We start from the raw sequence: 15119 nt of genomic DNA on the forward strand, positions 1-15119 counted from the left end.
GGTACAAACGTAGCTATATGGGCAACGATCCCTTAAATAGCAAAAAAAAAAAAAAAAAAAAAAAAAAAAAAAAACTTAAATTGCGGATAGTGAAAAATGTATCTAACTTCAATTCAACTTATTTTACTCAATATTTTCAAAGGCAAAGTAGAAGTGAAATTTAGCATGTATTTATGCAAACACAGATCACTTTTCAATTTTACGTCTTTGTTGTACATGAATAAATTATTCATCTACGTCATTCTGGCGTATTTTCTTCATGTACCGTTTACATGACAATGTTTTCATTTAATTTGCTGCTTTCTCTTGAAACCAACTCATGAAAGTTTAGGTGCTTGGTCCTCAGTAACTTAACGTAAGATTTGTAAGAAGCGATGCATGTTAATGCTTTTATAAAAGAAGATTATAATTGCTAATGTTTATTCTACTCCATAATGTAAAAAAACGACAGAGAGATTTCCGGTATCCCAGGAAATAAGTATTCCTAAAATATGCGCATAATATTCCATGTTGATTCGAGATACTTTTATTCTCTGGAACACCTTGCGTGAGCATCCAACATTGATCAATGTCACTTCGAAATTAATAAATTATGAGACTAATGAAATTTCAATGTATATGGATAAAGTTCAATTTTTATATTGGATATTTAGAATCTTTCGTTTGACATTCCATAAATAAATCGAATGCCACACTCTACGTGATTGAATTCTTTGGTTTTTACATATCTAAATAGATTTTAAGTTAACTCGATGAACAGTTTTTTACATGCCATACCTTCACTTTATCCAAAGAGTATCTCTGCTTTATCTGAATATGTGTCTATGTTTGCCGTTAGTAACCGTCGGTAAAAAAAGTTCTGAACTCATTAAAGACTAATTTTAGTTGCGTGTCAAATCGTTATTTCTAACGGATTAATAAAGTGCAAACACACAGATATATTTCCCTTTTCTTATAGTAGGTACCTGAAGGCACTTGGAGATTTCTGAAAATTCTGTGGCACTTTTCCCAAGGTATCCAAATTTTTCTTACGGGCTTCATGCAACAAAACACAAAGGTATACTTACCAATATAGTTTCACATCCTTCGACTCATCGATGCACATGCAGTGAAGTTCATCAGCAAAAAAGATCACAGTACAGAGATAGCAATTGCGTGTTTTACTTTCAACTAGCGCTCTGGGATATTTCCACTTACCAAGGGGTAAACATTTGTGTTTGCTTCTGCGTAAATATATTGTTTGCATTGATACGAAAACAGACTCGCACCTTCTTCGGGAAATTTCACGTTTTCCATCTAAAGGCGAAACATAGGTACTTCTCAGAATTAATATCCATCAATTTCAGAAAATTCGCAAATGATGTTCACCGATAACGAAATATTCACCCTGTACGGAAATTACTGGAAGTTCTCACTTTATACGTATAAATAAATAATAAGTTGACATTATCACAATCAATAATCAGTTTGCATGTTTAAGTTCAGTGACATTTACAAAACGGTACTCGTTACCCGAATATAATAACAATTGTGCTTTTACCTGATTATCTCATGTATAGAGAAGCAGATAAAACTAAAATTTTAGACCCAGCTAACGTGATATTGAAGCATTTGTCTTTTGTTCTATGACAATGCACAATGTTTCAATTTTTTCAATTACTCACTTAGCTCTCGGAGCTTAAAAAAACGAATACTTTTGTATACCTAGGAAGGTGAACTGTTTTTGAATTTTATTGTAGTTTACCACCCAAACAGACCCCACGCTGCGCGCCAAGTATTATGTACATACAAGATCAACTACATTACTATACACCACCCACAAACCACCTGTCCAACTAGCTTTTTCCTTATCTGCTGTAATTAACGCAACACCACCTCTACCATAAGCAAAAAACCTCCTTCCAGTAATTAGAAATAATTCTCCATAATAACACTAGAGAAATACCAACTCAAATGAAATAAACCAATTCTGAACCAAATGAAGTCTCTCATATAGAGTGTGTCACGTCATTTTTTTCGGTGTTTAGACATAAATAACGTCGACATGGCGTTGTTCACATAACAATATTTGGTGGACTTTACTCTGTATTACAACGAATTTCACTTATGAAAACTGCATACCGGTATAACACAAACAGTTTGTTAACTTCACAAACGATGATTACGTAAACTTCAAAAATGTCAGACAACGATGATTGGTGTGAATAGTTTCAATGACACAAAAGCTGTAAAAAGGTTCATCTTCTGTCAAAACAGGGAATATCTGAAAATCCCTCTTTTCTTCTAGTAACTTTTTATATTATCCGTTCGGCGAAAAAAACGCGCAATTTTCGGCGTACTTTATAAAAAACAATGAATTTTATAAAATGTCAGTGTTATAAAAATACAATAACTTCGTACATCTAAGTTAAGGCATAGTATAGCATACGTTACTATTTGTATGCGTATAAATTAGGACATTATTTTACAAGCATATGGCGTAATTGAGGTTTTTGAGAGTTTTTTTTTTTTTTTTTTTTTTTTTTAGGGTTCGACTGCTATGGTCATATCCCCTTTCAGCACAAACCATCTCTCACACTCTCCGCCCTATATATCTTTATACATATTTATTTGCTTCATAAAAGCTAACGTGCCTCTGCAGTTGTCTAGATTAAAGTTTTCAGAATAATTTGCCCTTATCTTATGTGTCGCGCGTTCCAAAACGTATAATGGACAGTTTCCCATTAAGTGAGCAATCGTGAGGGTTGTTCTACACCGGTCGCACTGTCGTGGATGCTCACGTTTATATATATGCTTATGCGTGATTCCAGTATGTCCAATTCGTAGTCGGTGCATCTTCACATTTATTTCTCTGTCCCCGTCGCGCACCGTGTACAGTTTACCAACGTTCGGCTTTATTTGCATTAGGTGAGTATTACACCTTTCCCATCTCTGTTGCCATTCCAGTACGCTCTTTTCTTTCAGATACTTTTTCGCATCTGTAGCCATAACAAAGTTGACGTCCACACGATCTTTACATATCGCCGTTCGAGCAGCACGATCCGCCTGTTCATTTCCAGGAATTCCGACGTGACCTGGTACCCACATGAAAACTATTTCAATGCGTTCGAGTATGGGGTTCAAGGCAGATTGACACCTTCTAGTCATAACGTCATCAGAAAATATTTGCGACAGATTATTGATAACGCTCAGGCAATCGGTGACAATTAAAAATTTCCCTTCAACAACCATGGAACAATACATAATCGCCTGCCACAGCGCATATTGCTCAGCAAAAAGTATGGAAGAGAACCGACATAGTTTCCATTCATGTGGTATACCATCGATGACGATTGCGCTCCCAGCACCACGTTCAGTTTTTCCCCCATCCGTGTATATGATCTCATGTGCAGGATACTGGTTACAAATGCTTTGGAACTCCCGTAGGTAAGTATCATTGTCAGTAGTTTCCTTTTTAAGCCTTACCAGGTCTTTCCTTACTCTAATGATGGGCATCGTCCATGGTTCAAATTCTAGCATATTTTCTTCTAGCAGTATAGGCAGAGTTATATTCCGCCATTCAAGATGTTCGCAAAACCGCACATAAGAAGGGCGCGTGATGGTCGGACGTGTGCGATATAGGTCCAAGTCAACGTTAAACAGCACATTATTTGGATGATCCGGTAATGACTTGATCTTTATGATATAGTTAGCCATTAACTGCTTTCTCCTAATGTCTAGGGGAGGAACTCCCGATTCACAATACAGACTGTCCACTGGACTTGTAGGAAACGCCCCTATGCAGTATCTTATGGCAGCGTTGTGCACACAGTCTAGCGTTGCAAGCAGCGATTTTCGTGCGGACGAATACGCCACGCACCCATAGTCAATTTGGGACAGTATCAATGCCCTATAGATCGTGATGAGACATTTTGCTTCCGCTCCCCATTTAGTATGTGCCAATACTTTTAACACATCGAGACGCCTGATACACTTCGTTTTTAATTGTTCGATGTGTGAGATCCATCTCAGTGCTTTGTCAAACGTAAGCCCCAAGAATTTGGCAGTTTCAGTACATCGGATAGGATTGTCGTCCAGGTAAAGTAGCGGATCATAGTGCGGAGTTCGTAGTCTGCAGAAGTGCACACATTGGGTTTTCTCCCGTGAAAAGGTCATTCCAATGTTTGCTCCATTCCCAACAATTCGATTGATGGCCGGTTGCAGTTTACGACTAATTTGACCGATTGTTTTTCCAGAGAAAAAAATGGCTATATCATCCACATACATACATCTACTGACAGACTCGGTTACATTTATAGTAATATCGTTGATGGCCATTGCAAACAGCGTGCAGCTAAGGGTGGACCCTTGAGGTACTCCATTTTCCTGGATCTTAAGTTCAGAGAACTTATCTTGGACCTTCACACGAAAACGCCGGGCAGATAGAAAGGATTTTATTAAAAGCGGTAGGTTGCCTCTTAAATTTAGGTTATGGATTTTTTCAAGAATACCATGTCTCCAGGTCATATCGTATACACCCTTGATGTCAAAAAAGATGGCAACTAAGTGTTCCCTTTTACGAAAAGCTTCCTGTATAGCTTGTTCCAATAGGAGAAGGTGATCGGTGGTGGATCGATTTTTCCTAAAACCAGCCTGACACGGTACATACAGGTTGTTTTTTTCAAGGTACCATTGCAGCCTATTATTAATTATTATTTCAAATAATTTTCCCATACAGCACGTAAGGCTTATTGGACGATAGCTGGCAGGATCTAAAGGAGTTTTTCCAGGTTTACGGACCGGTATAACCACCGCCTCCTTCCATTCATCCGGGTAAGTACCTTCATCCCATAGCTGATTATATAACTGTAGTAGAGCTCTTGTCATTTCAGGTGTGAGATTAATGAGCATTTCATTGGAGATGCAATCGCGCCCGGGTGCTGTTTTTTTTTTGCAATGTCGAAGCGCAAACTCCATTTCTTTTAATATAAATGGTGCATTATATTCTAGGTGACGTGCTGTAGCAAAACATAAATCGGTTTCCCTTTCATTTTTTGTTTGAGAGAAGATATCTGGGTAGTTAGCAGAACTACTCATATTAGCAAAATGATTGGCCAACGTGTTCGCGATCTCAAGGGAATCTTCAGTAGTTATATTTTGGGAGGTTTGTATCGATTGAATTATTGAGCTTTTATAATTTCCATTAATTGCTTTGATTTTTTTCCAGGTACTGTTCATATCAGTTCTTGTTGTGATACTTGATGTGTACTCATTCCAACTTTTCCGCTTGCTCTCCAGTACGATACGTCTGCTGATGGCTCTGGCTCGTTTAAACCCAATGTGATTTTCAACTGTGGGATGCCGTTGGTAGTTTCTGAATGCCGATTTTTTATTTTTCACCGCTTCTTTAATTTCAGGATTCCACCACGGAAGAGGTCTTTTAATAGGTTTGTCTCCCGATTTTGGTATGCTAAGTTCTGCCGCATTTAGTATTGACGCCGTCATAGTTTGAACACTTACATTTGCTGGAACCCGAAGACTTTCTCGAAACAGCACCCAATTGGCTTTATGGGCTAGAAATCGTCTAGCTACGGTCTTTTGCGGCATAATCGTGTCCGTTTCAATAATTATGGGGAAGTGATCACTGTTGTGCAGGTCATCAATCACTCTCCACGTCAGTTTAGTCATCAATATGGGTGAAACCAGAGTCAGATCAATAGCGTCGAATGTATTCGATCGAGCATTATGATACGTAGCCGATCCTGTATTAAGGAGGGCCACGTTATCTCTATTTAACCAGTTCTCAACAATACGTCCTTTAGCATCATTTTTCAAAGAACCCCACAGGAAATTATGCACGTTAAAGTCCCCTGTCACAACAAATGGTGCAGGTAGTTGTTCGATAACCGTCTCAAGATCCTCAATATCCCAATCCTGATCTGGAAGGTAAATATTACATAAGGTGATCTTTATTCTGATGGCGACTGCCTGAAGTCTAGTCCTTAATGCTAGTGGTTCAAAGTACACTCCATTTCTAATGAAAATAGCAACCCCACCCGATGCTCTTTGACCGTCTGTATAATCCTTTCGGATCAAGTCATATCCTCGTAAAGAATATGGTTGACGTACTTGTAAATGTGTTTCTTGAACACACACGCACATAGGATTTAAATCATGTAAGAGCATTTTAGGTCCGTATATCTTTTCATAAGTCCCCTACAATTCCACTGTATAATACAGTTGTACATCTCGAATTTTAGACGTTTATAGTGTTCAACAGTTAAAAATGCTCGTAAATATAAATAAATTAATATTATATACATTTAAAAAAGCAAAAACAATGCGTAGAAATATCACAGATTGGTAATTCAATAAAAAACGGACTACTATAATTAGATAATTAATAATTATCACAGATTTTATCACATTATTATCAATTTTTCGGATCAGTGTTTCGCTGGCTGCTCGACTCCCTTGACTTTTTGCCTGCTTCATCACCGTCTCTCGGTTTTCTTGGCTTTCCAAGCGGCCAACCTTTTTTTTTTCTTGGATTTTTTGCTTCTGCTACTGCATTCTCGTCAACAGACAAAACACTCGAGTCTGTCGATTGTGTTCGTTGTAGCGAAGTTTTTCTTTTTGCACCTCTAGATTCTTCATCCATCAGCAGCAGGGCTACATCTGAATGAGTCTCACTATCTGCAACCATTGTTTGTGATGGTTGGTCTCTACTTGGTGGAGTTAGGAATTGTACAGTGTTTGTCGCAGGGACCAGCATTGCCTTCTGAATGTAACTTATCATAGAAGCTGTAAGTTGTTTCATTTCCTCGTTGACGATTTTTTTTATTTCAGGGATAATATTCTGTTGAGTCGAGTCACTATTGTGTGCAGCAGCATTAGCATAAGAGTTATTCATCGTAACTGCACTACCTACCAAACGTCTTGCTTCCGGATAAGTTACCCTCCGTGTAACTTTGATTTCCTGTATTTGCATCTCCATTTTATACATTTCACAGGATCTGGAGTTTGTAGGATGATTTCCTTTACAGTTTATACATTCAACTGGTACTTCACACGGATTTCCTTCATGCAATGGTTTTCCACATACACATACTTGAATAGGATTCTGACACTTTACAGTAGTATGTCCAAACTTTTGGCATCTGTAACAACGCATTGGTTGTGGAATATACGGCCTCACCCTTAAAACGTAGAAAGCTGCATCAATTTTTGTAGGAAGTACAGGAGAATTAAACGTAAGTATAATGTTGGGGGTGTCTACAAGATTTCCACTAATTTTCCTCTTAATTCTTTTCACCGCAATTACATTTTCATACTGAAGACCTTCGAGTATTTCTTCCTCACTGCAGTTTAAAAAATCCCGACAGTACACAACGCCCTTAGAAACGTTTAACGTTTCATGTGGCTTCACATTAACTTCAAAATCGCCAAATCTCACAATTTGCAAAAGCCTCCTTGACTGTTTGTTACTTACAGTTTTTATTAGTAACATACCTTTAACTTTTTTTATCTCGTCAACTTTTCCAATTAATCCATTAATTACTCGAGCTATTACGAAAGGGCTTATTTTGGAGAAATCTCCTTCCTTTCTTTCAATAAACAGGAACCGGGGATAATTATCCTCCTTTTCGCTGTTTACTAATGGGAGCGAGGGAAAACTTCCACTCTCTCTATCAAGTCCAGGTCCATAGCGTAAGTCGTCATACGTTCCAGAGGTATTTACATGCTCCGTGGCCTGGTTCCCTGCCACGGACGCCGAGCAGCCGCTTAATATCGACCGGGTGAGGCCTGCCCGCTCCGCCTCGCTCCCTGCCGGCTCTGGGGACAATCCGAACCCCTGAGCAGTAAGATGTGGGCGCCCCGAAGGGCTCGAGAAATTTTCCATAATCATATAAGGGGTCGTTACCAATTGCATTTTATCGCTACTGCCAGCGGGCCATGGCCTTTTTTTGTGATTTATATTTTATAGGACATGAAACAAAAGACAAAGGACTAGAACTATCAAACAAGACAATACAAACGACCTGGGACAGCTTAGCTTCACCACTGCTGGCAACAGTGGCTACTGAGCCCCCCCACCACGACAAGGTGCTTCCCTTGGGGGGGTTTTGAGAGTTGTTTCTTTTTCCCTTCAAATTCGATACCCATCTGAAGGTCCAACAAACTATGCGTCACCATTGAATAACGTTTTCACTCAACGGCGTCACACAACCCATCGTGACGTTTTTATTATTAAATGGTTCGAAAGTGAGATTCAATTTTATCCCCATACAATACAAATGTGACTAGTTGAAGTGTTGATTTCTTAACTTTCAGGAGACTGGTTTATTAGGGGGTGTTTCCATTCTCTTCATTTTTTTCTTATCAAACTTAGAACTTAGATATATTGATAAGCGCGTGCCCCTTCCGATTATATACACAATTTTAGAAAATTCTCTGTCCAAGCAAGATCAAACACCCTGAAACAGAAGAACGAAAAAACGTTGATCTTACAGAAATTTGAAATTTGGAAACTTTTGAACATGTGTAAAATATCTTCAAGTGCTATTTAACGCAAAAGAACCAGATAATAACATGGTTTTTTTTACGTTTATTGTGTATAGAAAATATACACAAAAGGAAGTTACCCTACCCCATTGTATTAGGTCAACTCATTAGGAGCGTGTAATACGAGTATTTAAATTAAAAAAATATATTTTTAAAGCTTTAAAATACTTTTCATAAACCGAACACAGAATCTCCACTAAAAAGTCAAACAATTTGGACACTTTTTCAAAGAAAATTTAATTTTTGTTCCTCGCGCTTTTTCCATTTAAAATCACCATTGGAATGGTACCTACTGATTTTGTAGTTCAATATTGTAGTATTGCATTATAATAAATGGCACATTGAAGGAAGCCACCAGTATTTAATAACCATCCGGTATATGGACGAGTAATTGGGTGCTTCGATACTAAGAACTGTAGCTTCCATATTTATTTATTTCTTCTAGGAGAGAGAAATAAAAGGTAAAAGTAATGTTTGAGATTGTAGAGCCGTTTAACCGCTGACAGCTGGCCAGCATAATTGTGAAGTTTCTATTTGTTCCCGTGGAGATATGTAAATTATTTTTGTAGCATCTTACAGCCCTCGTCATGGGGAAGCTGGGGAAAATAGATACATTTAGATTTCAGCTCCGTTAATTAATTATTAAAAGATTTTAGTTTTCCAATGTTAAGCGAAAACGAGCATTAAAACTGGAAAGCCGTGCAGTTTATTCCATTATCGTAGACCTTTTGTGATCCGAAATTTAACCGTTAGCTAATCAGATGTCTAGCATAAACCTCGTCTGATTAGATTGTGTCTAGTCTCAAATGAAGCGCGCTTAATTAACTTGAATTTCAAGAATAGGCCAACATTTTTAGGACGCCAGGGAGCCTGGTAATTAAATAAAGAAGTTTTAATCTTTTGACGTTATTATCCGAATACGCCGGCCAGTTGGAAATTGCAAGTTCCATTTCTATATATTTTTTTTAGGAATTCTATAATAAGTATGTACGGGTACCAGCATAATTTAGGGGGGATTCGATTTTCGTCGGTTTGCATAGCATTTATTTATAAAGGGGGTTTATTTTCCTGGTTTCCTTTTCCTGTAGCTAGTAGATATCCTTAGTTAATTTGTGCTTCCGTTTGGGGAATTCGCTACCGTCTCGTGTGCCGTAATTCTGTTTTAGATTTTCGCCAATGACCTTTGTTTTGAAAAATGAAAAAATTATATTTGTATTACATACTTACCTGATATAAGTAAAGGAACAAGGCTTTCCTACTGAAATGTTTTTAATATATCGATATGCAGTTTGGACGACTTTAAAGAGAAAACAAAATTAAATGACCAATAGGTATTTCCTCTATGGTAAAGGGAAAGAACGATAGGAAGTGATTGAAAGAGCAAGTGTTATAAAAGTTAATCATTCGGACTGTATCTAATTTACACCAATGTTCCTTGTTCTCTGTACATTATAAAATAACTAATTGATATTTGTACTATGCGATCAAAAATGAGTTGCTGTCGAGAGACCTTTGGAATTTTTGTTTACATCACGGTATATGGTTTACGTGGAAAATCGTACTTAACTTGAACTTCCAAAGGCAACTCGACAGCAACACAAATTTTTGATAGCCTGTTCATTAACGCAAACTAAAACAAGTTAAAAAGTAATCGTAAACGATTTACATAAAGCGCATTTCCACTTGCATTAATTTCCCATTTGTAAGATGCAACTTCTGTTAAAATCGTAAAAATCCGGCCACAAATATGAAAGATAGCGTTGCACATGGGCAATCCATTGTTAACGTGCTACTTCAATTTCAGTTTACGAGAAGAATTTCATTTCAATGCTTTTCTAAATAAGAAAGTTGGAACTGCGCATGCGCAAACCCAAATTTTGAAACTAATGTTAGATTTTCCTTTGTTCCAAGCGCCAAAGTATTAAATTTCACTTAAATGCTTCCATAGATAAAAAAAGTTGGCACTACGCATGGGCAAAATAATATTTTTAAACTGACGCTAGATTTTCCTTTATTCCAAGCACCTATGTATCAAATTTCATTTAAATGCTTCCATAAATAAAAACGTTGACACTGCGCATGCGCAAAACCAAATTTTGAAACTAGCGTTAGATTTTCCTTTATTCCAAGTGCCTATGTATCACATTTCATTTAAATTCTTCCATAAATAAAAAAGTTGGCACTGTGCATGCGCAAAAACAAATTTTGAAACTGGCATTTGATTTTCCTTTATTCCAAGTGCCTATGTATCAAATTTCATTCAAATACTTTTATAAGAAAAAAAGTTTGCAATTGGGTTTATAAATGGTCGAGATGCGAAAAGGCACTGTGAATTTTGAATCGATTCGACTCAACTTTTGGCATTGCGTATTATATGGCTAAGGCTATGCTCATATTGAATTTCATGCAATTCAGTTCATAACTAACGGAGATGTAAAAGCGATCGGACATTTCTAAACAAAATTATCGTTCACACGGACAGATAGAGGGACAGACAGGCAAAGGAACAGACGGATATACCAACAGACAGACGACAGACAACAATACAAAATTATAAATGATCTCTAGGAAGGTTAATAAATGTGTAAAATTATGGAACATGTAAAAAACGGTTTGTTGGTTTTTTTACAATAACTTTTTTAGCAATAAACGCAGAAAAAATTCTTTCCTTGGTGCAAGCCTCGACACCATAACGAACCAAATAGCGAAAAAAGTAGAAGAATAGCTCTTAAGATAAAGAACTAGTAGGGTCGGACGGACGGACAGCCGGACGGACGGACGGACGGATAAAGTGGCCACAATAGCGCATTTTTTATTTTTTTGTGGAAATGCGCTAAAAAATGAAGTTGACATGTTTTTGTTTTTCCGTAGATTTTTTGTTACGGCTCATCTATTTGGGGTGGTACGTTTTCAAATTGACCCACTGTATAAATCCTAGGGTTTTTTTATACTGAACTGATACAACAACCCTACGATAACATTGTACAAATTGCCCTTTAGCTTTATTCGTATAGACAGTGAACCCATATTCAACTAGCAAAACGAATATTGCAATTTCACAGTTCCTTTAACGCCTACCATATAGGCGGCCTTCCGTACAATTATTCGTTGTATAAGTTGCCTAGTATAGGGATTATACAGCAAGCATTTCTATCAATAATTATTATGGTTTCTATCCCACCAAGTCCTATTCTTTAGATTCTATTTCTGCACTACCCTAGACCTACTATCTAGTCCTTATTCAGTTTTCAAGATGGCATTGCAAGTATTAATTACTTTATTTACACTACACCATCGAGTTTCTACTGTAGAAAGCCAGATTTGGTTAAAAAGCGATGTACCTACGCATACAAAATTAGAAGCGACATTTGATAAGAAAATTGTTGAATACTATAACTTAATTGTAATTTATCGTGATTTGAGTAATCGTATCGTTAATTTCCTACGTTTGATAGTGATGAGACAATAAAAATCGATTCCGAATTCCCATTCTGTCATCAAAATTATTAGTCGAGATGTAGATTTCAGTCTCGTGATGAAAAAGGAGAGTTTTAGCTCAGCCGAACATGTCAAATTTTCGGAGACAAATTTGAATTTCCGGGCATTTGTTACAAACACGTAAATCCACATTATTTTGTCTCATGATATAAACAGGCGGACGGGCGTATGCTCGCCAGTTAGGTTGGCGTTTTCCGGCTAGGCCCAAGCTATCATTAAGCGGCAAAGCGATGAAAGCTTTACAGGGGAGTGGATGGTGTCTTTCTGTCCGTGAACACGATAACTGTCAAACGCTTGGACCGATTTGGTTCAAACTTTGCACAGTAGACTTATATGCCATATGTAACAAGTCTATTGAAAATGGGTCAAATGCAATGACCCCGTAGGGTCACACCTCTCTGCGTCTGGCAAACGCTTGAAGCTATTCGGTTAAAACTTTGCACAGTTACCATATATACCACATGTAACAAGCCAATTGAAAATGGGTCAAATCCAATGACTCCGTGGGATCACACCGAGGTGCTTTGCCGCATTTTTAAACGCTCTGTATGGGTTTATTAGAATTAAGATAAGTTTACAAATGACTCCAATTTCGGGAGGCAAGGAAATCCAAAAACTAGTTGTGAGGGAAATGTACATTAGTCCCTACGTCAACGTACACAACACTTACTCAAGCAAAGTCGATGCCAAAGACTTCAAAGGGCTTCGTTCGCTTTTGGGGCAAGAAGAACTGTTAGAATCATCGACAATCCTGAATAACAAAGTTAGTAGTACCCCAAAATCCTGCTTGAAGGTCTACAATTTCCCCATACAGGTATTGTAGCAAAATAGAACAGAGACTATGTCAGATAACCTTCGTAATACAAAGGTATTTCGGATTTATGGCTCAGTGGTAGAGCATTGGGTTATAAATCCGGAGGTCGGGTGTTCGAACCTGGGTTGAGGTGAATTTTTCATCTGTGGAGGAGATGGAAATTACCTTAGACCAGTTCCGAGCATTCTACCGGCTACTCCGAAATAGGTTTTCCTGCAGTTTTCCTAATTTGTAAGGTAAATACCGGAGTAGTATAGAACAACTTAAGACCTTCTGCAAAGGCACCTCTAAATAACATTATGCGGGTCACTCTGAAATTGGGCGCGAGCCTGTTGAGGGCCCAAAACAAGAGAGGTATAATAATATTTCAAGCGATTTTTGCAGTTAAATTATTATCTATGTGTTTGTTGAAACTAAGTTTGCAATCAATTCAAACTCCAAGGAACTTAGCCCTCAACTGGATTCATATAATAGTTGTGAGGCCTCCAGGCTCAAGGACATACACAATTCGTTTGCTGGGCACCAATTATCGGCTAGTTGAAGAGCTACGGTAAATGTCAAAATGTGTCGATTAGGGATTTCAAACCACCTGAACTCGTAAGAACAGTTGTATCGTCGGCGTATTGTAGACACTGTCCAGCACTAGAAAGAGTTGATCCGAGATCGTTAACAAAAGGTATAAATAAAAGAGGTCCCAAAATGGAACCTTGGGGAACGCTTCTTCCTATAGCTAGCAGATTAGATACCGTTCCATTACCCTTGACGACTTGCATTCGGTTATGTAAGTATGAAACTATTAAGGCCACGCTATTGCCTTCAAACTAAATAACTGTTTCCAGCTTTTTTTACATAATACTCAATACATTGTCGAAAGCTCTCGTAAAATCAAGAAATATCGCTCAAGTGTAGTATCCACATTCAAAACACCACAGGTGCAGTTTAAAATTTAATTTTAATTAGCGCATCGTTGATGCCTTTGTTTTGGCGAAACCCGAACTGGATATTGAACAAAAAGATTGCAGTCTCCATGAACATGATTTTGTGTTTACACTTTAGAAGATATCGGAAGAATTGAGATAGGGCGTCAGTTTACTTACTTACTATAAAGTGTTGTGGCGATTGCCATTTTTAATTTTTCATAAAAATTCCAGATGTTTCCATGATATTTATGATTATGACTATTTCCTATTTCTATCATTCGTGTCGGTAACATAACTAATGATAATGATGTAGGAAATAGATTCCTTCTTCCGCCATTAATTTTTGCACGAATGACAGGAAAACCTTATATATGTACCTCTAATGAAAGATTGGCAACTCTCCACAGTAAGTGCCCTATAAGACTTAAAAATTTGGTTATTCTTTGAGTTGTATTATACATACAGTATATATGTGAGTAAAATATGGACCACTGCCAATCATCGTCGGAAAAATGAATATCCACATCAAATATTCCAAGATAAAGAGAGAAAACGCGATAGGACCAATCTTAAATATACAGGGTGTCCTATTCTTGATACTTTTTCCGTAGTTGTTAGTGCTCTGTTTGAGTCAAACTTAAATTTGAGAATAACCCCATATTATAAAAGAGATACAGAAAAACCATATACCTATATTTAGTGTAAAAAATATCATATTAAATGTTCTTTCAAAAATATGGTGTACTCGCACACAATTCCCTAATTGTGCAAGGATACTTAGTGGACAAATTTCGTGGAAAGTGGAAAAAATCGATTTGCACATGCAAAAAGAAAGCTAGAATTTGTCATTTAGACGTTTTTTGGCTTGTTCTTTTCTTATCTTATTATAATAATTTGTTCAATAATTACGTACTATGCCAAAAATGTTCTATGATTTTTACGTATAATAAATGTTTTTTTTAAATATATTCATTTTAAAAATTATAGGCGCCCACGGATCTCTTTTTTTAAGAGGTCCGCGTATGTGCCCCTCCCTAGACAAAATCCTAAATCCGCCGCTGGATAGGGCCATACAAAATTAACAATTTTTGGATTTTCCCCCGTATATTTCATGAGAGAGCGAATATTTGCAAATTTCGATTTTAAGATTTTAAGTTGGACTTTTAAGTATACAATTTACCTATATTCGAAGCTTTGGCCCAAAGAGAGTATGAAAACTATTACTTTTTGATAGCACTAACAATTACCCTACAAAAGTGTCGAAAATGGGATATCCTGTACTGCGCGGTGTTTTTTTGATTACGATATAATTATACGATCGCCAAAATGCCACCCAAAAATTA

Source organism: Photinus pyralis, unplaced genomic scaffold (assembly GCF_008802855.1).
Source record: "Photinus pyralis isolate 1611_PpyrPB1 unplaced genomic scaffold, Ppyr1.3 Ppyr1.4_LG2, whole genome shotgun sequence".
NCBI lineage: Eukaryota > Metazoa > Arthropoda > Insecta > Coleoptera > Lampyridae > Photinus > Photinus pyralis.